Raw genomic sequence first — 27,141 nt, 5'->3', positions numbered from 1 at the left:
AAGGTCCTTATTTATTTATATAGTTATTTATTTATATTTCATTAGTATGCTACATTTCTCCTGGACCAAGGTAATACACAACAGAATCAGGTAAGAACAATAAAATTTTCAAACATAATTAAAACCATCCAATTGAAACAATAGATTAAAAACAATATAAAATTATTTTTAAAAACATGTTGTTTTTGTTTTTGTTGGCTGCCCTCAAGTTAACCTTGACTCATAGCGACCCTGTGGATGAAAAACCTCCAAGCCCCACTATCCTCCACTACTTTGCTTAGGTTTGTAGATTCTGGCCCGTGGTCTCCCTAATTCAGTCTAGCCATCTGGCATATGATCTTTCTCTCTGCCCTCTAACTACTGACCATCATTATTGCCTTTTTTCAATTAGCCATTCCTTCTCATAATGTGGCCGAAGTACAACAGCTTCAGTTTAATCATCTTGCCTACCAGGGAGAGTTTATTTGTCTTTTTGGCTGTTTGCAGTATTCCCAGCACCGCTCTCCAGCACCTCAAATGAGTTAATTTTATTTTTATTTTCTTTCTTCACTGTCCAGCTCTCACATCTGTACATGCAAACATTAAAAATAAAATTGAAACCCTTGTCCAAATGTATGGTTGTGTACATTACTTACATGATGCCAATATAAATATTGATACTGCCATGGAATTTCACCCACTGGAGATTTGTAAGTGATGGTAGTAGTGGTGGTTGTATATTTGCAAGGACTTGTTTGGATCCAATGCAGGAGAAATTTCAAAGAAAGTAAACAACTGTCATGCTATCGTACTTGTTTTAGGTCCAAAATGGCCTTTTTAAAAAACAGAAGGGACAGAAATCTTTTTAAAAGGCTATTTTAATTTTCAAACAATCCATATTCCTGGAAATAGTATTTAAAGGGGCAATCTGAAAATGTTGGGTTGCATGATTACTCATTTTCATGATGAAGTGATTTCAACATCAAAGAGGTAGAACTCAGAAAAACTGAACTGGTACAACCTTCTGGGATTCATATAGAGGACAAAACTAGCTTCCAGGCCCAATGAAATTGCTATATATATAGATTTATTACGATCAACTGATCAAACATCACAAACATCAATCAATCAACAAACATCACAATAAATCATCAAATTGTAAAAGTAAATATTAGTTAAAATTCCACATATAAAATTATATTAAAAAGAAAAAGAAAATTTAAAAGTATAAAATGAAGTTGCTGAAATCGAATGAAACCTGCAACATATTGTCCTTGGATGACATTATTGCATTTGAGAGCTTTGATTCTTTTCCATTGTGTGTGTGTTTGTGTGTGTGCGCGCGCATGTGAAATCGTATTACCTCTCCACCTTTCTTTTTCTGTCTCTTTCTCCCTCAAAAAGATTCATTAGAACAAGAAGTCTGTGAATTGAACTGTAATGAATAAATGTATTTTCTGTTTGTGACAATGGAGAATGGAAATAAATAATGAAACACGATGGTGTTTAGCTTCCAATGTCTTAATTTATAGAGCCTCGGCTTAGATATGCTTCAGTTTAATAGTACCAATCCAATATTTATGAAGTGCCAGTTCTCCAGAATATATAAATTTTGGTAATTATGATGAGAGTCATCCCTTATTTAGCTGTGTCTGACTGTTAATCAATAGGAATTTCATTTATTCATTAATAATGGAAAAAAATACCTTCTTGCTACCCTTTGACGAATGTGGCCTTATTGTGTCATATTTCTATTAGTTGTTTCTTCAATGACAAACTGTCACTACAGTTACAATTCTTTTTTAAGGATGTCATCTTGCACACTAATTAATGTGCTTAAGATACACTGAAATCAATGGGGCTTAATTGTGCTTAAAATATATGTTAGATCTTGTCCTCTAATGCATAAACTTAGGTCAATGATGAGTGTTGGACTTTACATTCAGACCACACTTGCAGACATTGGAGCAGTGGGATTGCAATATTTCTTTTTCTTTTTAGTAATCATCCTTAGGAATCCAACATGAATACCAGGGAGGAAATATCTTTTTTTTTAATTAATCATAAATAATGCTTCAAGGAGGATTATCCCTCATCTCCTTGACAGTGTAAGCAGCATCACAAATAGTTCATTTTAAAAACAACAACAAAGTTTTCATCTACACTGTGTAAATTGCTTCCATAGAGAGCTATCTAGATGAAACCACAAGGTGTTCTGCTGAAACACTCTGTCATGTGTTATTAATGCCCTCATTATTATATAGTTGTATGCAACTGCAACTAAGTACAACTGCTGAAATCCAGACTTGGCAAAATTGGACATGGTAATATAAATTCACTGAGTCCTAAAAACTAATTAACATGAGACTTGGAGCATGTCTGCATAGGCCAAATGAACCAGTTTCCTCTCACCCTCACATCACCTTGATTTCATGATGGAAGGCCAAAAGACCAACTGAACTGCAGATTGTCTTCACATAGGGAGAGCAGTTCCATAGTGAATATAGGCCATCCCTGTGTTAAAGGAATATTTTTAAAAACCTTATCATTTGCTCCAGATTTTCCATGAAAACCTGGAGCATTCCAGAGTGACACCAAGTGGCTGTTTACACAGTATCCCACTGTGCTGCCTGGCATTGGCACTGTTGGTGTGAGTTGCTCTCTCTGAGGTCACGACAAGACACCCAACCATTTGATCAATGCTGGGCACCTCATTTTTGACAACCATCTCAGATTTTACACTTTTGTCAAACTCTTAGGAAGAGGCCAGGGGATTCTGGGAGATTACCCACCGGAGATGATGGAACATTTTGCTCAATTTAAAAACAATACACTCGATACACTGGAGGATGATTGTACCTCACACACATTCTAGAATGGCTCATCTACTCCCTAGAATGCTGCTGTTGTGGCTCCCCTACTTCTTAGAACAGAGAGGAATTGAAAAGAATGTGAAGAAATGTTGTGTCCTATTGGTCATCACAAGTGGGACTGGCTCCTAGGTGTGCTTTCAGGCTGAGTGATTTGGCATCATATTTGATCATATTGTTCTCACTTCCCTTCATTCTAGCCCAGCTCCATCAGGGCTAGCCTGAAGAAAGAGACTCCTCCCTCCATGACTGCCATCCTCCTGAGATGTTTCTTCTGCATGTAAAATACTGATCATCCAAGATTAGTGTGGATCACTCCTCCAATATTTCAAGGGAAACCTAATTAAGATAGAATACATGAGAACAATGTGGCCGAGATAGAACACATCTGGATGCATTTGCTTTGCTGTGCTACGGAGTGAGATAAGTGGTCTGGTCTACTATGTAGCATCCACAGATACCATTTCCTAACAGCCATTCAGCCTCAGCACATTGCTGTAGCACAATGATAAATGCTAGCATTTACTGAAGAACACACTATGCCAAATGTTCCAGTCTGTGATATTTAGATCATCATAGTAATATGGCCTCACCTCCCAGTCACTGGAGTAGGCATTAGCCATCTGTTCCTGCTTGGGTTGGAAGAATTCTTTGCTCAATATGTGATTGCATGTCAGGAGGGCATCTGCAACCATTTCTTTTATGCAGAGACAGAGTGAAAATCAGGACTAAGAGACCAGGGTAAATTAACAGAAAGGGAACTTGTCCCTTGTGAGTGCTTTGGAAATCTCAAATGCTATAACCAAAACATTCTACAGGCTAGGAAGCCAGAACATTTAGTTTGTACAGAATTTACTGTTACACCTTATAGACTCCAAATAAATTTAGGCAGATGACAGCTGAGCTCTTAGTAGACCTCCAATGTCTGCCACTACAGGATGCTGCAAAATTCCCATGAAACAGATTACATCATGTGTGATTACCACTTTGTATACTTGAGTTACCACTGAAACGTCATTGAAATAACAAATTCACAACAAGCATGTGAGTCTGGGGATTAGCATCTAGGAGATCCCAGAACTAGTCCCTGGTGCCTCCACTTAACAAAGCAGTAAGTCATGTATAAGACTCTGAAACCCTAGAAATCTGATACCACTAAAGCGGGGTGGGGGGTGGGCTTGCCACTTGAGTATGGATTCAGAGAACCAGCCATTTTTGCCATTGCCATCATTTGAGTTCAGTTCTCTCCCTTTGAGCCCTTCCTTCTCCTAGGACGTCACCCAGTTTCCTGCCACCTGACAGCTGTGACTCTGCAGAATTGAAGCCTGCTGGGTTCACTTCCTGTGCCTGTGTCATCAGCTTCCTATGACTAAGGACTTGGCTGCCACTTGAACTCTGTCTTGCCTTGATTAAGTTTCAAATTTCCCTCATCAAGTCTGTTACTGATGATAAATTTAGAACCAAAACAGCATCCTCGAAGTGAAAAGGAATAATAGAACTGGGTATCATCCGCATGTTAATGGCCCCACACCTCAAAACTCTAGGTGACCTCTCCCTGCAGTTTCATGCACATATTACATAGCATGGGGAAATAAAACAGAACCCTAAGGGACCTCACAGAAGAATGGTCATGGGATCAAACAGGAGTTCCTGGGCACGACGTTCTGGCTTCACACCTCCAGGAAGAAAAAAAGACATATAAAACAGTGCTTCCAAGTCCATTCCCTTGAGGCAGCATAGAAGGATATCCAATGAAAAGGGTTTTTATGTTTGTTCGAACATGATTTGCTTGGTGTCTTACAAGCTGACCAGGCCTAATACATATTCTTATATCTCCTAAATGTACTTTATTTCATGAATGTAGTAACATTTATTGTACAATCCTAGGGAATCATCTTCTTATGAGGGTAGAGGAGCTGCTCTACTCATCGATTGTACCCTCATTTTGTAACTACCACCATCTCCAAACATGGATCTGCCACGTCCTTTGTCCTTCCTTCTTCTCAGCTTCACTATTTTCCATGCATGCTAATGGTGCTGCAGCAGTGCAATAGAAGAAAGCACAGCTGAAAACTGGAAGATTTGAACATTCTCATAATCAAAATAATCAAAATGATAGAGCATTCAGCACTGACCTAAATGTATACAGCTCAACATATATGCAACTGCACTGCCACCCATCTAAGTGCCAATGCCAGTGAACATCACCACTCAAGGCAATACTAAAGAATCTCAAGCTTGAATGTTTAAAGGACATTTTATAGGCAGCCAAAGAAATCACAATTTCAGCAGTTTTTGTATAAGGTTCTCCATTGTTAATATTTAGGTACTTTGTAACAATGAAATATCTTCAGTCTCACTCTCAGATCTCAATTCAACAAATCTAAAAGGCAGCTTATTTTTGACATATTCCTCAGATCAGCACTGAAGATGGAGCCTAAGTCTTTCTCTGAAACTAAACTCCATCACTACATTGGGAAAAGGCACCTCTATTTTTTAAAAACCATTCTACAACTGTTAAAGGTAAAGAACACCTGGTTGTGAAATGGTGACAACTTGAAGTAAGGTTGAAGAAGTTTCATTTTAACACAAGGTTTCCTTCCTGCCCAGATGTAGTCAGTCATATCCTTTTGCCAACTCCTAAAGGGTTGTTCATTTATTAAGATTGGAATATTTTGGAAGGTAAGGTTGATTTGGACTAAGTGGCCTCTTTCTAACTCCCAGTTCTAAAATTCTACAGTAGTTGAATTCTAATACTAATACTAATGTGGGAGGAAAAGGATGAAGGGAGGCGTGGGAGAGGAGGAATATGAAAACTATAAAAAATGCCTGAAGTGATAAAATGTGAATATGTAGAAGGGCAGCCTGGGAAAATGATGCATTTGTTTATTTACAAAAACAAAGCCCTGCCTTTCCCTTTTTGACTAAAACTTGTCCAAGAGTGGCTAACAGCATATAATAAAAGCAATAAAGTCCAATTAAAACAGTCTGAACCCTTCAGCAAAAGGGAGATAAAACAGATGCTATGGAAGACGAATGTTACCCATAATGTAATTAAACAGCTGGGAGACAGGGCAATGCGAGTACAAAGCATATCTTGTGAATCCCCTGTTGATATTGACAGAGTTATCCAGTATTTCAGAGCAGGTTACCTGAAGCCCTGTTGAGTATAGGGTTAACTTAAATCCATAAAGAGAAGAAGCAGGCTTGATTCCACCCTTTCTAGCCTCATTCTGTTCATGTGGAAAGTGATATTCTGAAAGGCAGAGCCTTTGTTACCCACGATCATGTTCTTTATGAGGTGAAATCCTGAAAAACATGAGTGCTTCTGATTGCACGGGAAAGCTGCATGTGTAACAAAGAGGCAAAACAGACTGGCATAAAAATCCTGCATCCAGCCCGCTTGGAAGCATGGTGTACAGATGATGCATGCCCCCAAGATGCCTGGAATCCAGCTTCAAGTTCCCTGGCTGCCCAGACATGAGCTGGCTTTGGGGTGCTCTGGTGGCACAGCGTTTACATGCCACATGCTACCGAAGTGGCATAAAGCCACCTATGGACAGCAGTGGGCAGGAAAAGGCACCCTTTTGCCAGCCCAAAAAGTAGTGGATCTTTGTGGCTCCTTTTTTTATTGGCTTCAAGGTGGATTGGAGCTGTGGAATGTGGTTGCGGTCTGTTTCACCCCGAAGTTATCTTTTTCAGAGTATTGTGTATGTGTATGTGCCTTCAAGTTGCGTATCAACCTCATGATTTTTTATAGGGTTTTCTTACGCTCATTTTCTGTAATCTCAGCCCAGTAATCAGACAACATGCTCATTGTCTGAGACATTCTGAGGGATTTTTAATTTAAATTTATTTTTTTCCTTCTGAAAAATTTGGATTCTCCTGAACATATCTATATCTCTGTTTACAGGCGGTGCCATTTCAGCTACCAAAAGATCCACACTCAGATAAACATTAGTATATATAGGGAGATTCAAGTAAATCATTCCTACTTGCAAAGCCTGACCTATGTAGTCACAAGTCTTTCCCAGCCCCTAGCTGGAAATGCCAGCGATTTACCTTAGGAATTTCTGCATGCCAAATATGTACTCTATGATTGAGCTGTCAGTAAAAACCTAGCAATTATGAGTACTATAATAATCAAGATAGAGACAAGAAAGTCATGACTGGGATGGAATGGAAGTTTTCTCATTCACATTTTCTCAATCACTTTGTGGCTAAGTGGGTGAATTTCTTATAGATGAGGTAATGGGTGAATTAAAAGTCAAGTAGGGTGCAGGGCAGGACAGATATATTACTTAATAACGGGGGACAAAAACAGTGCAATCATGTGCATGTTTACTTGAAAGTAAAACCCATTGTGTTCAGCAAGAAGTAAATCCTATTGCGATCATTTCTCCGTGCTGTTTTGGGTGCTTTCAAGTTGTTTCTAACTTATGGTGATCATCAGGCATAGCTGTCACAGGATTTTCTGGGGCCGAGAGTGTATGACTCACTCAAGGTCACCCAGTTGGTTTCCATGTCCAAGTTGGGAATGAAACCGTGATCTCCAGAGGCATAGTCCAGTTCTTAAACCACTATACCTATTATCTTTTCCCATTATCAACCCATTTTGCGGATTTTTCAGAGCCAACAGTTGTCAATTTTCAGTTCTGTGTTTTTCAGAATTTGGACCCTTTAATCTTATTACAGTTTTTTTTTTCCATACTCCAGGCATCAGCAGCATCAGTAGAAGCGAGAAACATTTTATCACACTCCCAATCTGAGTGTCATAAAATTGCTGGAAAGAAAAGTAAAACAGTTTTCTGATCTTGTTTTCCACTGATTTGTTCCTGAGGTGATCTGTACCTAAAAAGTCTTTATGCAAGTCTACTTATGAGATTTCCTTTTAGGTTGTGCTACAATTAATTGATGGAATCCTATATAACCATGAATGCTTTCTGGATTCCAAGCAGAATCCTCCCCAATTATTATTATTTTCTTATATCCCACCTTTCTCCCAATATAGAGACTCAAGGTGGCGAGTAAGAAATCACTGGGATTGAGAAACAACTGCCTGATATTCCCACCCTCTCCCATGAGTGATCTCCAGTGTGACAGGCAGTAAAAGGACCCCTGTCACGAATCCCCCTTGCATCAGATATTGTTTGCATTAGGAAGGGGTGGGAACATCAGGCAGCCACTTCTCAATTGACAGGGGAACAGACCCCTATCAATTGCAGTGGCTTCTTACCAGTAAGTAAATTTTGGGAGACTTTCACAGCCCCTAGGCAGCTCCTAAACTAGTGGCTAGAGATCATGAATACATAGCTGTTATGCATGCATAATTGTAAGTTACATGTTCATAACTGCCCAACAGGTTGCTGTCCATTGAATCTCCTGGTGCCCTGAGTTAGTGACTGACAATGGAAAAGGCTTACCGTACCTCGACTCTTGTCTTCCCTTTTCTGAAAAGAAAAGAGCATCATGCCCTGCCTCCAAAACACCAGTGCAGACTCTGACACAGACAGTGAGTATTCAGATAGAGAAACAGAGTGACAGGGAGACAGCCCAGTGTCTGAGACAAAGGGTGAGACTCCTTACTAGCCACAACCTTCTGTTGTGAACACAGACATCAGCAGACCTGGCAGTACCAGCCCCAGCAGAGCATCATCAAGAGAAGGAGGGGTGGAGCTGCTCCAAGGTTTATATCTAAAATGCTCAGCAATCTAACACCACTTGCGGGAGCCTGCCATACCATAAATAGCCCAACACTTCCCTCAGGAAGTTGTTGCTGTGAATTGATGTTTGTGGTAGAAGCAACAGTTGTACCTTATGTTCCTGTTCATGCTGCCTGATAGCCCTAAACTTTGCTCTGTTTATTGACTGAATTCTTGCATCTCCCTTTGGACTGTTGCCTGGATTTATTGCAGGACTGTTTACAACTTGAACTGAACTGACTTCACTGCTTCAACTTCCTTGCTGGCGAGCCACATCTCTCTGTGTGTGTCTCTCAGTATCTTCGTGCAAGAAAAGGAGGTTTTCTGGCATTTTGGACTTTGTGATTTTATGTCCCTTCTTCTGGCTTTCATAGTCCATCTCTTAATAAAATAATGATTATTGTCTCACTTAAACTGGACTTCTACTTCAATTAAATGTGTAGCGAGGACTCTCTTTCAATTGTAATATCCATTACTTTTTAAAACTTCACTGTGCAGTAAGCCAGTACTGCCTCTTCTGTGTTTGTAGTGGGTAGGTGGGAATATCTGGTGTATGCTGGTGTATTCTAATGATAAGCCTCATGTCTCTTCTCAAAAGGTGGAACCATATTTTGGATGTTTGAATATGAACATTTATAGATAGAAGGAATAGATGGATTAAGATCTCAGATAAATTTTTAAAAGTGATCTTCCAATCTGTTAGTGCTATTTTCATTGCAGATTTTTGGGTAGTTTTTTGTAGCTTCTTTGGGGTTGTACAGAGCAGCACTTTGTGCTTGCCTCTACACGTGGTAAGAGCTGAGACACTCCGGACACTCCGAGCCATTACTACAGTGGAAGGGGCATCATAAGCCTGTGGGCCTGGCATCATGATGCTCCTTTTGCGCAGCACCATTCGGGCGCTGTGCATAATGTGCATCATTATGGCACACGCCTGTCCATATGGTGCATCCATGATGATGCACATGATGCACAGCGCCCAAACAGTGCTGCGCTGAAGGGGCATCATGATGCCATGCCCACAGCGCTTATGATGTCCCTTCCAGGAAGCTGCTTGGAGCAACTTCTTTTTGCTCGCTAGAGGGAGTGGATTGGTGCTGCTGTGTGAAGCTGCTGCATCCATTTGTACAGCCCCTCTGTTAAATTTACTTGGGAGTAAATCTCACAATATCTTCTATGTAAACACGCATGAAATAGGTCTATTTCTTCATAACTTCACTAATGCACCATGGGCAGTTTTAGAATTTTTTTTGACATGGGCCAAATAAAATGGTCTCGCCTAATTTTCACAGTCAGCTGTCCAAAACATGTACAGGATGATTGGGGCCTTTTCATCGCCTCAGGGCTTTAATCCAGAGGCAAAAAAAGTAGAGGTTTAACCCAGTTTTGACTGGAAAATCTGGATACTGTATGTGTTTGTGTGGACTGCTCCATAGAAATATCTGTGTGCAGCTGTGGGGAGGAGTTCAGAAATACATACATCCAAAGACATGTGGCTGTGCAGACTATGACTTATTGAACTAGAGTGTGTTCAAAAGGGAGACCTGTGTAGACAGAACTTCCAAACTCTCCTTAGTATTTGTAGACAAGCCTCTAGTCACTGTGGATCATGGTAATCCAAAGGTAAACTGGATTTTCCTGTCAGTGTAGGCACACCCTCAGAGAATTATTTCAAATTAATTTTAGCATCACCATTAATTAAACTTTATTAAAACTTGTCAATTAGTAGAGAATCCATTAAGAGAGCAGAAATGAGGCATTATACATAGAAGATGGGATATTTTTGCATTCTTTTATTCTGAGGAGGAAAAAACCCTTATTCTATAATTAAGTCAGGCTTCAGGAACTCAACTTTAACTGAAGAAAACTTAAAAAGAACTCTGCACATTCAGAATCTATATAGTCTAAAAGAAAGTCTGAGAGACAGTCTGTTTATCTCTGTCTGGAATGCCTTCAAAGCACTTATTCGGTGACCACGCATGGAGCATTGTATCTCCTTCAGTACAACATTTTCAAAATAAAAAGTAACTGATTGGGAAATGTTTTTAGAACGATGTTAAAGAAGTTCATACTTGTGACAGCAATGTGGTGAAGCTCCTTGAGTTTTAATAAAAGCCGAGGTTTTTCAGCTACTTTATTTTAATATTAACAACAGAGTAGAGCTTCTCCAAAAAGCATTAGCACATTTTCTCTTAATCACTTGAATATGAATAATAAACAGATCAAGGTTTGTTTTTGTTACTGAGGGTGATAACGTGTTCACTAAGGATCCAGAGTCATTGTTCAGTTCTTTCTTTTTTCTTCTTCATCTCAATGATGGCACTGGATTTAAACTAGAAGCCTGCAGCCCAAGCATTGGTTAGCGAATTCATATCACTGGCCTGCTTCTGGTCTTACTACCCAACAATCTATTCAGTTTGTTAAGACTAGCAATAGGATTCAAACCAATATGTGACATTTTTGTTTGCTTGTTGCTTTGTTTTGACCCAAATTTTGGGAAGGATAGGAGTATCTGCTGTATCTTTCTAGCTGAAGCCTGCATCTTAATGTCACATTGTTTAATCCCTTCTCTGCAAAACAGTGAAACTGTGGGTACTTAAATTCATCCCCTGCTGATGCAGCTAGATATATGCATACAGGATTCAAGGTGGTGTAGGCTCCTTTAATGTGGCTGCTCAAAAATGTTCATATCTCAGTTGTATTATTTTATTAAAGAAACATTTTGGGAGGGAGGAAAAACTTTATGCCAAAACACATTCCCCAGGTGAATTAGCTTTGGAACTGGTTTGACTCAATATTTCATGCAAAGTTTTTGTGCTTGAGGGGAGGACTATAACATTTAAATGAATGATAATCTATTCTCAATAACATCAAAATGACATTGAAAACTTGGAAAGACCTTGAGCATGTAAAATAAACTGAAATGCCATGTGAAAGGATAGGCCAGACATACACAAAAATACACATATTTGATCGTGCTTAGCCTCATTTTAACATTAGCAACCTCAGTCTTTTCAACTATACCTTCTAACTGGAGTATTTGCATTTGCCATACTCTATTAAGCCACAGTCTAATGGTAAAATGCTGCAACTAAACATGACCTTTCTTAGCAGACTCTTTGTGTTTGTATGAAAGCAAACAGAGGGACCATTTCAGTTTATAGCAAGAAGGGGATGGATTCCACAAAGGGCCTAATTTAAATTAGTTTGGTTTTTTTAAAGAAAGCATATGATTTGAGGAACTGTTGAAGGCATTTCTTTTACTTTGTGGTTTCATCGTCTCTATCAGAGTTATAGCAATTGACCAAGCAACTCCTTGGAGTGTAATTTCAGCTGAAATTCAGGGGAAAAAACATGTTAGATTGTTACATTGGGGGTGAAAGCCACCCTATCTTTCCCAGGCACATGAGAGCACACAAGAGCACCTAGAATCCCCCTATAGCTGATCAATAGCCAGGGGGCAAAGATGGTCTTCTAGCTGTTATTGTATACTCAGCGAAGTAGTGGAGAAGAAAAAGTATCTTCCCTCCCTGCCACAAAAGATCACCACAAATAAACTGACAGAAACTGACATTCTTCAGTCTGCCTGTTTGATCTCAACCTGATCATTTATTTGATGCTGATAATGGCTCAAGTAAAAGCACCAGACTTAGTCAGAAGGTTCATGACAGACCACACAAACACACTGCTTTCTCCTGCAACATCAGTATCTACCAACTTCAACATCTACTAACTGAAGTAATTGTGTCACTAGAAATTGAAGAAAAGGATGTCATGTAGAAGGCAGAACGAGTTTTCTTCATCAAATAGAACACAAACCAGTGGGTCCAAAGTACAAGAGAAGAGATTTAACTAAATATTAGGAAGACCATCTTGACTGCAAGAGCTGTTGGACAGACAAATAGATTGCCTCAGAAAGTTGCAGACACTCCTTCTTTGGAGGTCTGTGAACTGGGTTTGGATGGCCATTTCTCAGAGGTCCTTTCATTGTGTATTTCTTCATGGTGTGTGTGTTTAGGGAGGTGTGGACTGGCAGGTCCTTGCAATCCCTTTTAATTGTTTGATTATATTGTTTACTTCCTGGTTTTAGAAAGGCCTCTTTTGAAATTAAAAAGGCTCCAAAGCATGGATAACATCCTCCCATATATCCTGGTGGCATGAGAAGCTTTTCTAGTGGGGAAAAATGACAAAATTGTGGGTTGGAGTGCTGGTTGAGCTGGGAGGATTCCTGAAATGGGTTTAGAATGTTTGTGCAGCCTGTGCGATGCCCCTCCTATGAGGTTCCCTGGAGAAGACAAAAGCAGTGGTGCCAGTAGGGTTCGCATCACCTGGTGAAGTAACTCATGGTGTCACCCCTCCCGATTGATCTCCTCCCATACCGCACCATACCAAATCCTTACTAATGTTTTTTTTTTGTACTAATGTTAATCATAAATTGTCGTCCTCATATATCACTGAACGCAATGCAATAGTTGTGACACAAACAATCACACACACACACACACACACACACACACACAAAGAGTTCACCCTCCCCTTATGTGGGGATCCCTTCACGTTAGGGGAATTCCGCATGCGCTCTAGCCCTATTGGAAGTAATGGGGCTCACGCCCATGGGGCACAGTGGCACAGCAGCATGCATGCATGCCATGGGCACACCCCACATTAGTTCTTCAAGGGTGCGTGATGGGTTCTTCTGGCACAGCTTTCAGAGTATGCTTTCAGCTTATGCACACACACACACACACGCAAATGCACACACCTTTAAATTACAGTATCATAGGCACAGCTTAAATGTATTTACATGTATATAGTCTCACGTGCTTAAAGTGAAAATTTGGTCAGATGTGATTTTTTAAAGAAATTTTTCAAGAATTAAAACAATGGTTAAAAAAAAACAGAGGCCTCTATTTCCTCCTCCCACTGAGCCCACTCACATCATCTCCTACTGAGCTCCAGTATTTTAAAAGGATGCAACCTAATGCCATAACTCATTCTGCCCAAAGGCAGATGTTTGGGGAGCAGTGGTGTCATCCCTCCTTAGGTTGTCACTTGCTGCAGTCCACACTCCCCGCACCACCCTAGTGATGGCTCTGCCTAAAATGAATAGTTAACCTTAACCAGATTAGACCAATTGATTCAAACCAACTTGGTAGATCAATAGTTGTGTAAATTCTGTTATGACAATGGGTCTCTTTTAGTTGAGACTAACAATTAGATTTAGGCCAGTGTCTCATCTCAGTATATTCATACATAAAGAATGTGATAGAATTCACTGGCCTAAGTCTAATTTTTGATAGAATTCAAAGACATAGCCATGTTAAGATGTACAACATCTCTCTACATAAAGAATGTGAGCCACTTTAGGTCCTATTCTGGGAGAAAGGTGGCATTAAAATGAAATAAATAAATGCCTTTTTGATACTTCTGTGTAAAATCAACAGACTTCCATCACTCACCTTGTTTATCCCATAGCAGCAATGCAGATTAGTTTTAGTGTGTGTTTTCTATTTTTCTTTCTTTCTTTTTAAATTAAACACATTATATATGGAATCCACTTCTATTGGCTCTTCTAAAATGAAAGCTGGTAAGATTCAAGACCAGAAGTTCTCAGTCCTAACCTGAAGTATACAGGATTGTAACAAAGAACACCTTAGTCCTAGTGAGCTCTGCCATCCCCCCTCAAAAACACAGCTTGAACATTTCTCAGCCTCCTTAGACTGAAGAAGTTACCTTCTAAGTTATTTCATCTGCATCAGCATTCACATATGCCACCCTGTGCACTGCAATGATTTCTGTACCTTTCATTGACTTTGTTCTTTATTTGAAAGAGGCATCTCATTTTGCTTAGAAACTGACGCTCTTTGATACATCCCCATAACATGGAGAAATAATTGGTTTCCAAAAGCATTCAAGAATCCTTGATTACAGTTATATTTTCAATTTCATCTTTCCATTTTGCATATATATTGCAAAATGCCTACTCTTTGGAACCTTTCCCCCTTTGTTTACTTCCAACCTTCCTTTGATACAATTGAATATTAGTTATGTTCCTCTCGTAGTAATCATTCCGAAGTGGGTGGGTGGGGAGGGAGGGTGTGGAAGTCCTGCAGTGTTTAGTAGACAGAGGAGAGAGTTTCTGCATTGCCAAAGTTAGAACTTCAGTTTAGGCTTCTGACGTTCTTACTTAGCATTGTCAGATAAGAAGATAAGACCAAATGGTTCCTGCCCCGTGGAATTAGCTTATAGCCTTAAAAAACCCCTGCAGTTGAGCTGTTATCTTCAGGTTGAGGAGGATGTGAATAAAAGCAGGCTTTAGAAAGGTCACTTTTTGACCCCAACTGCCAGAATCCATAATAGCTGGTGAATGTTAGGAACTATAGAGAGGTTTATCACATGGTGCTTGGGGAATGGGAACAGGGTGGAAAAGAACGGAAGGGAAGGGAATGAACACAGGGCGGAATAGAGGAAAATGCATATTATCGCATGGAAGAATACTACTGATGTCGCCAGGAGTCCCCAATCCGTTCCCCATGTGTCCCAGTTCTTGAAAATCAGCTGCTGTGGGATGGATGGGGAATGAATCGGGGAATCCCAGAGGCATCGGTGGCACTCTCCTATTCAATAATATGCTTTCCCCCCATTCTGCCCTATTTTTATTCCCTTCCATTCCACCCCGTTTTCATTCCCCAAGCCCAGTGCGATAAGCTTATTTGTCTCCATGTTCTGAAGCCTTTTGGATTTTTTCCCCTGACTACACAGATGCTGGGGATTAAGGGATTCAGGCCAGAACACACAGAAACATTGGGAGCAGGGCCAAGACACAGTCTTATGCTCCTTGCTTATATTTCCATATGCCCTTTAGGCATCATGAATAGGCTTTACCAGCCAGTGAAAACTGTTTAAATGATGCTAAGAGACAGGTGTCATTTGTGTGACCCAGCTGTGAGGTGAGCAAGGAGTACATGTGAGTGTTCTGTCTTTTACTGTTAAATCATCTCATTGGTGGTTTGCATAGCTCAGGCCATGGCAGGATGAGCTCTCCTCTCTTCTCCTCCCTGCTATAGGTTATGGAGCACAACAGTAGTGGGTGGCAGCTCTCATGTCAGTGGGGTGGTAAACCTACTCTAGAACTTTGAAGGATCTAGCCACAGTGCCAAATGCCTGGTTTGTTGAGCACCATGCATAGCGCCACTGAAATCAACACACCGACACAAAAGCCACCAGCTACTACTGAATCATGGGTACTTCCTATGCTCCAACTCTTCTTGTGGGAATTTGTCACATTAGAAAGTACACACACATACACAGCACCCTCAGCAATCTTCCAATGACAAGGCAAATTGAAAACATCACCCAGCGAAATTCTGAAGAAATTCTAATGCCTGCTGAGAATGGGGCAGAAAAACAGAAGTCTCTTTCATGACAGAATTATGTTTTCAGAGAATTGGAGGAATGTTAGTATTTCAACACAGTACTGTTTACTATTTGGGAAAGAAAGAAAGAAAGAAAGAAAGAAAGAAAGAAAGAGGAGGCAGAGAAGAACAGTCAGATGAACCATCTGACACATAGCATTAGGGATGCTTGAGGAATTTATGAATTCCTAAGAGAACTTGACCAGATTTCAACATGACACAATTTTCAGCTTAAAAAACACTGGTTTTGACAGAATATAACATTCATATTTAAATACATGTTTAAATACACCCTTAAAATGAATGCATATTTTGAAAAGACTTAAAATATGGAGATCAATGCAGAAATGAAAGAGACTGAAATTATGGGTAAGCCAACATGAAAGTGACTAAAACAAGAAATAGTTGTGTCCTATGCAGCTAGTTACTGAATTATCTAAATTATAGCTATTGTTTATAGGGACTTCAGTACACTTCATGCTTTCAAACCTCCAAAGGCCACTACTTTAATTCTCTTAAGAACATGTCATACCTTTCTGAATGCTCACCTATCACTTCAACCAATATCACTGCTCAGAATATGCTCATATTCTTTCTACACAAAGATACTTTGATTCCAGTCCTGTAAATGTCTACTCAGAAGATCTATTTAGTGGACTCGGACTTGTACCCATTGGTGTATGTTTAAGGCTGTACGTTTATAGCAATAACAATGACAAAAAGTGTTAAATCCAAACTTACATTGCTTTTCTAGGTTAAAAACAGAAACCAACAATTCTTCACATACAAAATAAGGAACCATCTACACATACTTGATATCAAGAGTTTCTTTCCACTTTCTTCTGTAGGGGTTATAATAGATTTAAACTAATGCTACAGCTTCTCCACAAGAAACAGGTTTTAGGCTGGTATCAATATTTTTTATCTGTTCTTTTAAAGGGACTCATTTCAGTGAACTATTTTTAATATTCTGGCCCTTAGTCTGGAAATGTTTGAATATTCTGGTCTAGTATTGCAGTTTCTGCCATGATATCATTGTTATTGTTATTTCAGTTCATAAAAAATAATCATGTATATAATTATCCCTTTTCAACCTCTTTGCATTTGCCTATCTTGCATTATGAAACTCAATAGAAATGGGCTGAACTGAAAGGGAACAGCCAATTTAAATTAAGTTTATAAATTAGATCTGTAGTCCTGATAGATTTGCTTCTCTTCAAACACAAAACTTGGCAGCAGAAATTGTGAGAAATGCAAATGATCTTTCTTTCTATAGAGATATTTGATGGCACAATACTTCTTCCATATCACCAAGAAAGGCTGTAGGCACTGTGGTCTTTTAAGCAAAAATAATAATAATAAAGAAAGGCCCTGTGACTGTTAATTTATTCAGTCTGGATCTGTTCAAACTGATATTAAATGCATTTGAATTTTTAATACCGCAGCATTCAAATTGCTCAGTTCATTGATTTTCAGAGGAAAATAGAAGTAAATGCCTCTGATAAGGCTTCTCCAGAATTGTCTATTGCCTCCTTTATCTTCCAAAGATTCCAAAGCACATTAAACACTAATAAACAGGCAGCCTGATCCTAAACATATTTACTCAGAAGTCTCACCAAATTCAATAGGACTTACTTCCTCAGAAACATTATTATGGCTCCCCGAAAAGCCTATGCTCTTTTCATGTCAGCATCAATAGAAACAGGATTATTCCCAGCTCTTTTGCAGTCCTTCAAATCAGAAGATCTTTTCTTTCAGACATATTTAAGAGGCTCACAAAAGAGAACCCACTTTAAGCAGGTTTACAGAAAGGGACAATGTACCTTGGACATTGCTGAAGAGGGAATTCTTGGCTCTTCAGGAGAGGTGGAGCTCTTTCTGTTCAGTTGTTTAGGGTTCCAGACCATAATTTTCTTTCATGACAACCCCAGTTCAGAGGTCTGTATTTTGAAATAATACCGGAGAAGCTTTGGCTCTCCAGACGTTTTTGATCCCCAGTTTTTGTCAATTCCAGATGAATATCTATTAGTGAGGGATGATGGGAGGATTAGATCATTAACTTCTGTTTCCTCAACACTGGACTATCACACAGTAGAGGCAAGTGTCATTAAAATGTGATTAAAATATGGTAATGGCACGATCATGGAGAAGATTATCACACCACTGTGTGCTTCTCCTGTTTGTGTACCATGAGTAAACTGTAATGGATGCGTCATTGGGTAATAATGGGAATTTCTGTTATTAGCCAATGATGCGTCCATTACTGTTTACGCATGGGACACGAAAAGGAGAAGCATAAGGGGGGGGGTGATAATCTTCCCCCCGACCGCACTATTACCATGTTTTAATCACGTTTTGATGATGCTTGCCTCCTGTGCGAAAGAGTCCACTGTTTTAGAAGATTATATGTCCCTTAAATCTTATTGAACAAAAAACAAGAAGTTATGTGGGTATAGTTGTGTGCATATGCATCCGTGTGTGTGTTTGTGTGTGCACATGCACACACACACAAACAGGACACTTGTGAATTTTTCATATGCTGAACTAGTAACCCAAAGTAATCCTTTCTTAATTGAAATGTTTAATAAGGAATGTTCAACCGCACACGAACATAGCTTCTGCTGACTTTGTGACCACAATGTTTTATTATTCATTCTTGATGCTAACATAAAATCATGCATTTCTTTCCATAGATTCCTTACATTCATAATATAGAGTAGGTTCAGTTTGAAAAGAAAAACCACTTTTTCATTTTACCTGATACCAGTTTTATTATCTACACGCAAAAAAGAAAAAAGAAAAGAAAAGAAAAGAAAAGAAAAGAAAAGAAGAAGAAGAAGAAGAAGAAGAAGAAGCCCTCTATAAATTAACAAACATTTACAGCTATGTGATCCTATAACAGCAAATGATGCCAACAGTTTGGTACAGAAAGTTGTGGTTTTAACAGACATTTATTTCCCAAAGTATCCAAAGAACACTATGTTCAATGGATATATTTTTCCAAAGCTGTGCATGAGCCTCATTTTCTACACAAGGCAATAAGGATCATCCATTTGTTTCTCTTTCTGGCTGTCCACAGGATCTTCAGCTCTCTTCTCCAGCACCACATCTCAAATGAATTGATTTTTCTCCTGTCTTCTTTCTTAACTGTCCAGCTCTCACATCCATATATTGTAATAGAGAAAACAATGGCTTGTGTGATTCTAACTTGTGTGTTCAGTCACACACACACACGCACACACAAACATCACACAAATTTTGGAACCTTTTCTAGTTTTTTTATAGGTGTCTTCCTCATTCTTAATGTTCTTCTGATTTCCTGAATACAGTCCCTGTTTCTATCCATGTTTGAGAACTCTTTTACTATTTCTATTTCTTCATTTTCAAGACTGAATTTGTGTAGATTCTCTGTGGTTTCTTTATGTTTTCTTTGTGTTCAACAGTAGGCCTGCCTTTGTAATTTCTCCCTTGATCTTCCTTAGTAGTAGTTCCAGGTCTTTGAGGTTTTCTGCTAGTATTATGGTGTTGTCTGCATATCTTACATTGTTGATATTCCTATAGACTCAGACTTCTTTTAAAATGAGTTAGGGTAGTGCTTAAGAGGAGCAGCATACCTCATTGCCATTTTGTAATGCAGGTACTCAACCTGGAAGGGAATCACTTTAAAGTCACATGTTGGAATGGTCTCAAGGTGAATTGTGAAAATACTTCACACTTTTTGAAAAAAATAAGGAGAAAGCAAAGAGGGAAGTCATTTATGTCTACCACATTTAAAAAAAATAAAATAAAAGCAGAGGCACATTTGTGCTGGATATAGTCAGGCAAAAAAAAAAAAAAGGCTCAGCCATGTCTCTCTGTACTATGCAACATCTAATTTGTTTTTCAAAGGAGTAATGTTTATTTAACACTACCATTTTACTATATGCAGTGCTAATGGAGGTTAAGTAAAGACACAAGGGTAACACAATTGCTTGCTTGCTCTCAGCGCAAGGACAAAACTGCTATGTGAACAAAATGCAAGCTGTCTTCTCAATCCTCACAGTACTATTTGACACCAGGACCTGAGGGCTGTGCTTCAGTGTTTGAAGGTTTTCTGCAGAGCTGGCTCATTTGCATTTGGAAAGATTTAAATCATACTTGTCAATGTGCTATTAATTTTTAACAGAAGTCATTTTTTCCTGGGGCCTATTAATATGCTAGGCAGTTTCAGGCAGCATCAAACTTTGGCCTGGGCTGCCCAATATTTGCATATGGTACATTTTCTCAGCACTTTTATTCAAGAGTCTTGATTCCAACTCAATGGCGTAGTGAAAGAAACATCCATAGACCCACACAGAGGCTCTTTCAACCTAGTTATAGGATTACCGGATACATACCCTTTTGACGTCTGCTGTCCTTGCCATGTTTAATTGAAAGGAAGAAAAATGTAATTGACTTTCATTGACTCTGGAGAACAATGAGAAATAGTTACCAGCCATGAAGATGGCTGGAATATAATTTTCCAATGTAATCCCTCAATTACTTCAATGTACCTCTATGACCTTGAGGAAAACCAGTGTCAACCAGTGAGAGTTTGCAAGTCTGACATTGATTAAATTTATTACGGTCAATGACCAGCACAAAACAATACAATGCAATATAGTACAATGACCAATACAAAAAAGTGCAAGCAATACAAATACACAAGAAAAGCAGCATGGAGATGCCTCAGACAAGGGTTATCAGATACTGAAATAAATACTATTGTGCAACAGATTTTATCAATTTCCTCAGTGATTCAAAACCTAAATAAATTCTAAAATCTATATGATGAGAAACTATTCAAATAGTAGATAAGATTGTTACAATTAAAATTAAAACACCATTCTGCATTTATTGCAGAGACGCAAAATCTTGCCACCTTGGCTGTAAACCCTGGCTGAAGGTCAGCCAAGAGGTAGTCAGTATAAAATATATTTATCTGGTATTTTTCGTAAATTGATATATAAAACAAGAATGAAAAACGGCAAGGAAGTCCCTCAAACAAGGATTATCATATATTAGGAAGAGTAATAATATACATCAAATTTAATCAAATGACCAATGCAAAAGCAATACAAATACAAAAGAAAAGCAGCATGGAGATGCCACAGACAAGGGTTATTATTGCCATGTCATCATTTCACATATGTGCTTTAGATAATTATTTAGACAAGCAGAAAAAATTGACACTTTCCAACTACCATAACAATCTCTTGAGTGTTTATGCAGAGCAGAGTTTTTAAAAACAAATTATCTACTACTGAATTCCCATTTGTTTTTCGTTCAGTGATGAACAGAGTTCAAAATGCCCTCATACCCTTGGACTTTAGATCAAATCAGCTTTATGGTTAAAGTTATATTCCTTCAGCCCTCGGCTACCTAATAGAGATAGAGTTTATGTTTTATATAAAGAAGCCTTGATAAAGGCAAGTTCATTCATTGCTTTCTATAACACAGGAGTCACCACAATGCAGTTGCTCTCCCAGTTTTGCTTATAGTGTTTTGTAATAAATCAACAATTAGTTTAGGACTGGTTAATCCCTAGGCCAGGATTGGCTAGATGAGGGTACAGATGTTGAAAACCAGGATGGTCTAATCTCACTACTTTGCTTTTGATGATGTTTACTTTTTTCAAAACGCATTCCATTTGTTTTCATATCAGTTTGTATTAAACAGATAGCTCTGCACAAAAATGAATGTTTTTTAAAAATATAAGTATACTATATACTATAGTATACTATTACACGATAATTTTGGGCAACCATAATTTGGGACTGACCCTCAATGTATGTCTTTTCCTTTACAATTTCTTTTTATGAACACTTTGTTGTATTAAATTACTTCAGTGTGACTCATAATCTTCAGGGAAAACAATGTCAGTCAATGAGTATCACAAATCTGAGATTACAACATTGTCTACTTGAGAGTATGTATTTTCCCTGGAAAATGATTAATCATCCATTATGAAGTCAAGCCCTCCCTCCAGTCCATCTGCCTTGGTCCAGGCCTTGGAGGTAGAGAAGAACTGCTGGACCTCTTACCCTTTCCCTCCACCACTCCCTTCTCCTTCTGTGTCTTGTCTTTTTAGATTGTAAGCCCGAGGGCAGGGAACCATCTAAGATTGTATGTACAGCGCTGTGTAAATTTACAGCGCTTCATAAATAAAGGTTAATAATAATAATAATAATGAAACTATTTGACAATATGCATTTGGGGCAATTATTTAAGGAAGCATTTTTGTATGATTTTTTTTTAAATTTAAAAGACCAACCACGCTCTATATTTCTTGCAGCTACGATAATCTAGTATAGCATTTCCACAAGGTCTATTCTGCCTCTTCTTCATGATGTGAAGCTACCCTTGGGCCCTCAGAGGCTCTGCCACCCGAACACAAGTACCAGCAGGTTCTACCAGATGTTACAATTGAATACAGCCTTTGAGGGTAAACTACATATCTTCTTTCTGAGGACACAGCCTAAGTATAGAGGCACTTATTACCTCCGGTTGGCCCCACAGCAAGTATAATCACAATGATGATATGGAATGCTTGAAGTCTGCATCAGTGGAAAGGCTTGCTACATCTGTGAAAATGTAGTTCCTTGAGGAATTTAGTACCATATGGATGTCTGGCCCTCTTCCACTGTCACTCAGTGCAATTTACTGACATCTAGGGTGTTATACTTTCACTGTGCGCAAGCCAAAATAGTGTACTCAACAAACAATGCCTAGCACTGTTACTGATCTCCTAAAATTGAAGTAGCTTGACCTGATCAATTATAGATGGAACACGGCCAAATATTCAAGCATTTTTAAAGTATTAATTAGAGTCAGAGTCAGACCTTGGTATCCATGGATTCAATCATTCATGGCTTGAAAATATATAATATATATATATATTATATATATATATATATATCATATATATTCCATATTCAACATTCCATGACTGCTCAGGACCCATTACATACCGTGGGGTGGTAAATCAAAGTTTATTTATGTTATATATATATATATATATATATATATATATATATATTCCCATAAAGAAACTTTGATTTACTACCCCCGTATATAATGGGTCTGAGCAGGCATGGAATTTGGCATCCATGAGTGGGTAGGTTCTTGGAACCAACCCCCCAGTGATACCAAGGGCCCATTAGGAAAAATATAGAGTGGTAGTTCATTAACAGTTTTGAATGTATATATTAAAAAATGAAAGAAATTAATAGGAACAACATCTTCTATGTAGCAGTACCCCAACTGTGAACCCATCTCTTTTAAGCTTCCGCAGGCATCCAAAATAGGGCTATTCTGTATGGCTTTTAATGCCTGGAATTGCTCTGTTTAAAATTATATTTAGGCTGGAATCCTATTGGGCAATACAAATGTTAACTACAGTATTTCAGCGCATAAAGTGAATTCTGGGCCCATTCTCCCTCTCCATCCCCACTTGCTGGGAAGAACCCACTGTGATCAATGTGGGTCTGTTCCTCTATTACTCAGGAAGCAGCTAACTGATGTTCCCAGTCCCTCCAATAAGTGAACTCCATTGCAACAGGAGGGGTCCCAGTTGTAATTGAAAGGCCTGATTTGTTTCTACTAGTAGTGTTTGTTTGTTGTTGTTTCTGACTTATGGTAACCCTAAGATGAACGTATCATGGGATTTTCTTTGCAAGATTTGCTCAGAGGAGATTTGCCATTGCCTTCTACTGAAGCTGAGAGATGACCTGCCCAAGGTCACCTAGTGGGTTCCATAGCCAAACGAGAATTGGCCTCGTCTCCATAGTCCAACACTCTAACCATTTGCCTACAAGCTGTTTAAATAAACTCATAATAACACCACTATTGGTTATTTCAACTACGAACAATAGGTAAGTTTCTATAAATGTGAATGATTTTACTGAACAGTTCTTCTTGATGGATTTACATGAAACATCTGGCCAACCTACAGGTCCAATTAAAATATGAATAGGGTGTGAATGATAATAGTAACTTCTGTCACAGAGAATGCTTTATTTTCTGCTCCTGGATGACAATATAATTCCAGCATTGTCTACAATTACGATGTAATTCTGCTAGCTACTAGAATTGCTCCTAACTGCTCCGGGACTCAAGGCGCAAGTTATATCAATGCCCATCTCTGCCCATGTCAACAAAAAGGCACTATAATATTTTAAAAGCCAACCTGCATCCAAACAATATTATTTTGCTTCATGGTATATAACTGACCATGATCAAATAATAGTTGATTGCTTGACAAATCAATTGATAATATTTGGCTCGTCCGTAGCAGAGATCAGCACCCCAGAAAAAATTATCCTATGGGTTGTCTGTGTGTATGTGCCTGTGAGTGGGGTATGTGTTAATATTTTGTTGCTGTTGTTGTTTTGCCGCTCCTGTTGTTATGACACTCTGCGATGTACATAGTGCTGCACAATTAGAAACAGTTGTCTTGAGGACATCCAGGAACTCAACAGGCATGAGCAATTGACAATTGTAGGCCACTGTGAGGAAAAGGTCATGTCATTGACCTGTGTATATAGGGTGTGACACCATAGACAGTGTGGGTTATCATTGTTAGTGGATAGTTGGTTGGAGAGTTGTGCCATGTATAGTGCTGTGCATAGTTGTAGTAAAAATTCTGTAATTAGTACTTGGAGACTCAGTATTTCTTTAGCACTTTGTGCAGCCCCTTGGCCAGCACTGCAGAGCCCATCAGAGAGGACTATAAGTAGTGCATGGCTCTGATCCCATATGACTAGGTACTGGGGCCTTCGGATTGATGTGGTTGGAGAGGCAGGTAAGAGGCATATGGGACTGCCAACTGTCTCTGTAGAGTTACCTGGGAACTCAGCAGCAAAACAGCCAGTCTTTTTGGACCAAATTAAGGCCTCTTTGGGCTGGGGTTGGGCTGGGAGTGCCGGACGGCATCTTGACTGGCCCATTCCAGTCTGGAGCTAATAGCCTATGCCATCTGTCATCCAAAAGAGACAACACCAGGCCAGGGGCAACATGACCTTTTGGCCCATGCATACAGGCACCCAGATAGAGATCAAAAACTGATAATAAGGGAGAGGTGGTTCAAAGATGCCCCAAACGAAAGGCACAGGAATCATAAAATTAAGGATAATTTTATAGGTCCACAAATGATTTTTGACACTTTAAGATAATGTTTTTTTGGGCCAGAAATACAGAATAATATCTGATTATTATTATTATATTATTATTATTATATTATTATTATATATTATTTATATTATTATTATTATCTTTGTTTGTTTTCACCTTTGTAGGTAGCCGTAGTACCCAATGGATCTACTGCTCTGAGGAGTGGTAAATCCTTTCTTGGTTGATAGTCTGGCAAGTTGGATTATACAGGAGCTTCTATGGTCCAACTACCATTGGAAACAGAGTCCAGAATCTTGATGACTCCTTCAAACTGGAGCAGCTGTAGGGAGCAGCCCTAAAACCTAAAGTTGATTTGTCATGTCTATGACAATGGAGATTATCACATGGGGATGGGAAGGGCCGTATCACATCTTTGACTGCAACCCCATGAATCTTTCAGATTGCAGTGCTATTGTCCTGTCATTGAAGTGGCATTGCATTAACACGAATTCCTTTTATGCAAAATGCTGGGCCATGTCACTTCAATGAGAGACAATGAGGAGATCTGCATGGACATCATTTGAAGTCTTTTTCACGATCGTGGTCAATCGTGCTTTCCAAATGGGATGTCTGGATAAGTGTGCATATCATTGAAAATCTAGCGATCATACTATGAGAATGAGAAAAGGATGGGACAAGGGCATTTTGTCCCCCATCTGATGATCTCCAATGGACAAGCAGCAACTCTGGTAGTGCTCCAACTTGATAAGTTTTAAATAAAGATGTATTTTTCTCCCTAAGGAATAAAACTGAATTAATAAATATTTGTGAGGCAAGAGTATTTAAGTGTAGCATTAATTCCAACCAAAATTCTCTCCATCCAAGTGCAGATTAAAATTACCACAGGACCAGTTAAGGGATCATACTATATGTGAAAAGGAATGCCTATTGCAATACCAGCTGCTTTAAAGTGCAACTAGATGTAGGTATCTTTATTTTAGTATGTGAATAGATTATGATTGTCCATGATTTCTAGAAATAAATGTTTTAAATGGGCAAAACAGATTATTCTGTTTACAGGAATTGCTGTTGCTGTTGCTGCAAGTGACAAATAGTGTAGTCACAAATGTTATTGTCATCAGTGAAATAGAGTATTTTGACCCATCAGATGGGAAATGGGGAAATGTGCAATTTTTGCCAAAAAAAGTTTGCCCCTCAAAAAAATTTTGTGCAAAAAGCAATATTTTCACATAGAATATTTTATTTTATATGTAAATCATTGTTTTCGATGGAAAGCACCGAGTTTGATGCAGACATACGTTTTTAAATAAAACTTTTTGTACCAAAAAGAACCCAAAATGTGAAAAGAAAATAATTGGAAAATTCTCATAATCTCACTGAGCAGAAATATTTTAAGTGATTTCTTAAAATAAGCAAATATTCACATCACAAAGTGGTGGTGGTAGTAGTGATGCTCCAGAGGACAGGGAACAGGTACTTGAATAAAACTCTATGCATGAATAACTATGCAGTGGGCACCACTTTACAGAATTCTAGGATTTGTAGTTTTGTGAGGCACTAGCACACTTTGGCAGGGAAGGCTAAAGACCTTGTAAAACTACAAATCCCATGATTCCATAGGATGGAGATACAGCATTTAAAGTGGGGTGAAACTGCATTATCTCTACAGTGCAGATGCACCTGTAATCTGGCATGGATAGGAAATAGTGGTATCCCTCATAACTGGAAAGGGAAAAGACAAGTGCAGCTCTTGGAAACATATAATACATAAAGCTCTTTGTAGAACGAGAAGCTCTTTGGCCAATGACGAGAAACATTCAGGGAATGCTGGTTTGTCTTGTCTGGCTCTTCCAGGTACCATGGAAGGAGCCTGATCAGGTGCAGGCTGCTTTAGCATACTTTGATATGCCCAGCCAACAAGTGACTGAGGCATGAGAGTACTGGGAATGATACTTTTTAAGCAGATTTAGATCTAGCTACGGTTTTCTCAGGTGTGCATGGTCAGGATATAAAGTGAAACCAGCC

The sequence above is a fragment of the Sceloporus undulatus genome, chromosome 1 (genome assembly GCF_019175285.1).
Source record: "Sceloporus undulatus isolate JIND9_A2432 ecotype Alabama chromosome 1, SceUnd_v1.1, whole genome shotgun sequence".
Taxonomy (NCBI): domain Eukaryota; kingdom Metazoa; phylum Chordata; class Lepidosauria; order Squamata; family Phrynosomatidae; genus Sceloporus; species Sceloporus undulatus.
Note: the sequence above shows the minus strand (reverse complement) of the source record.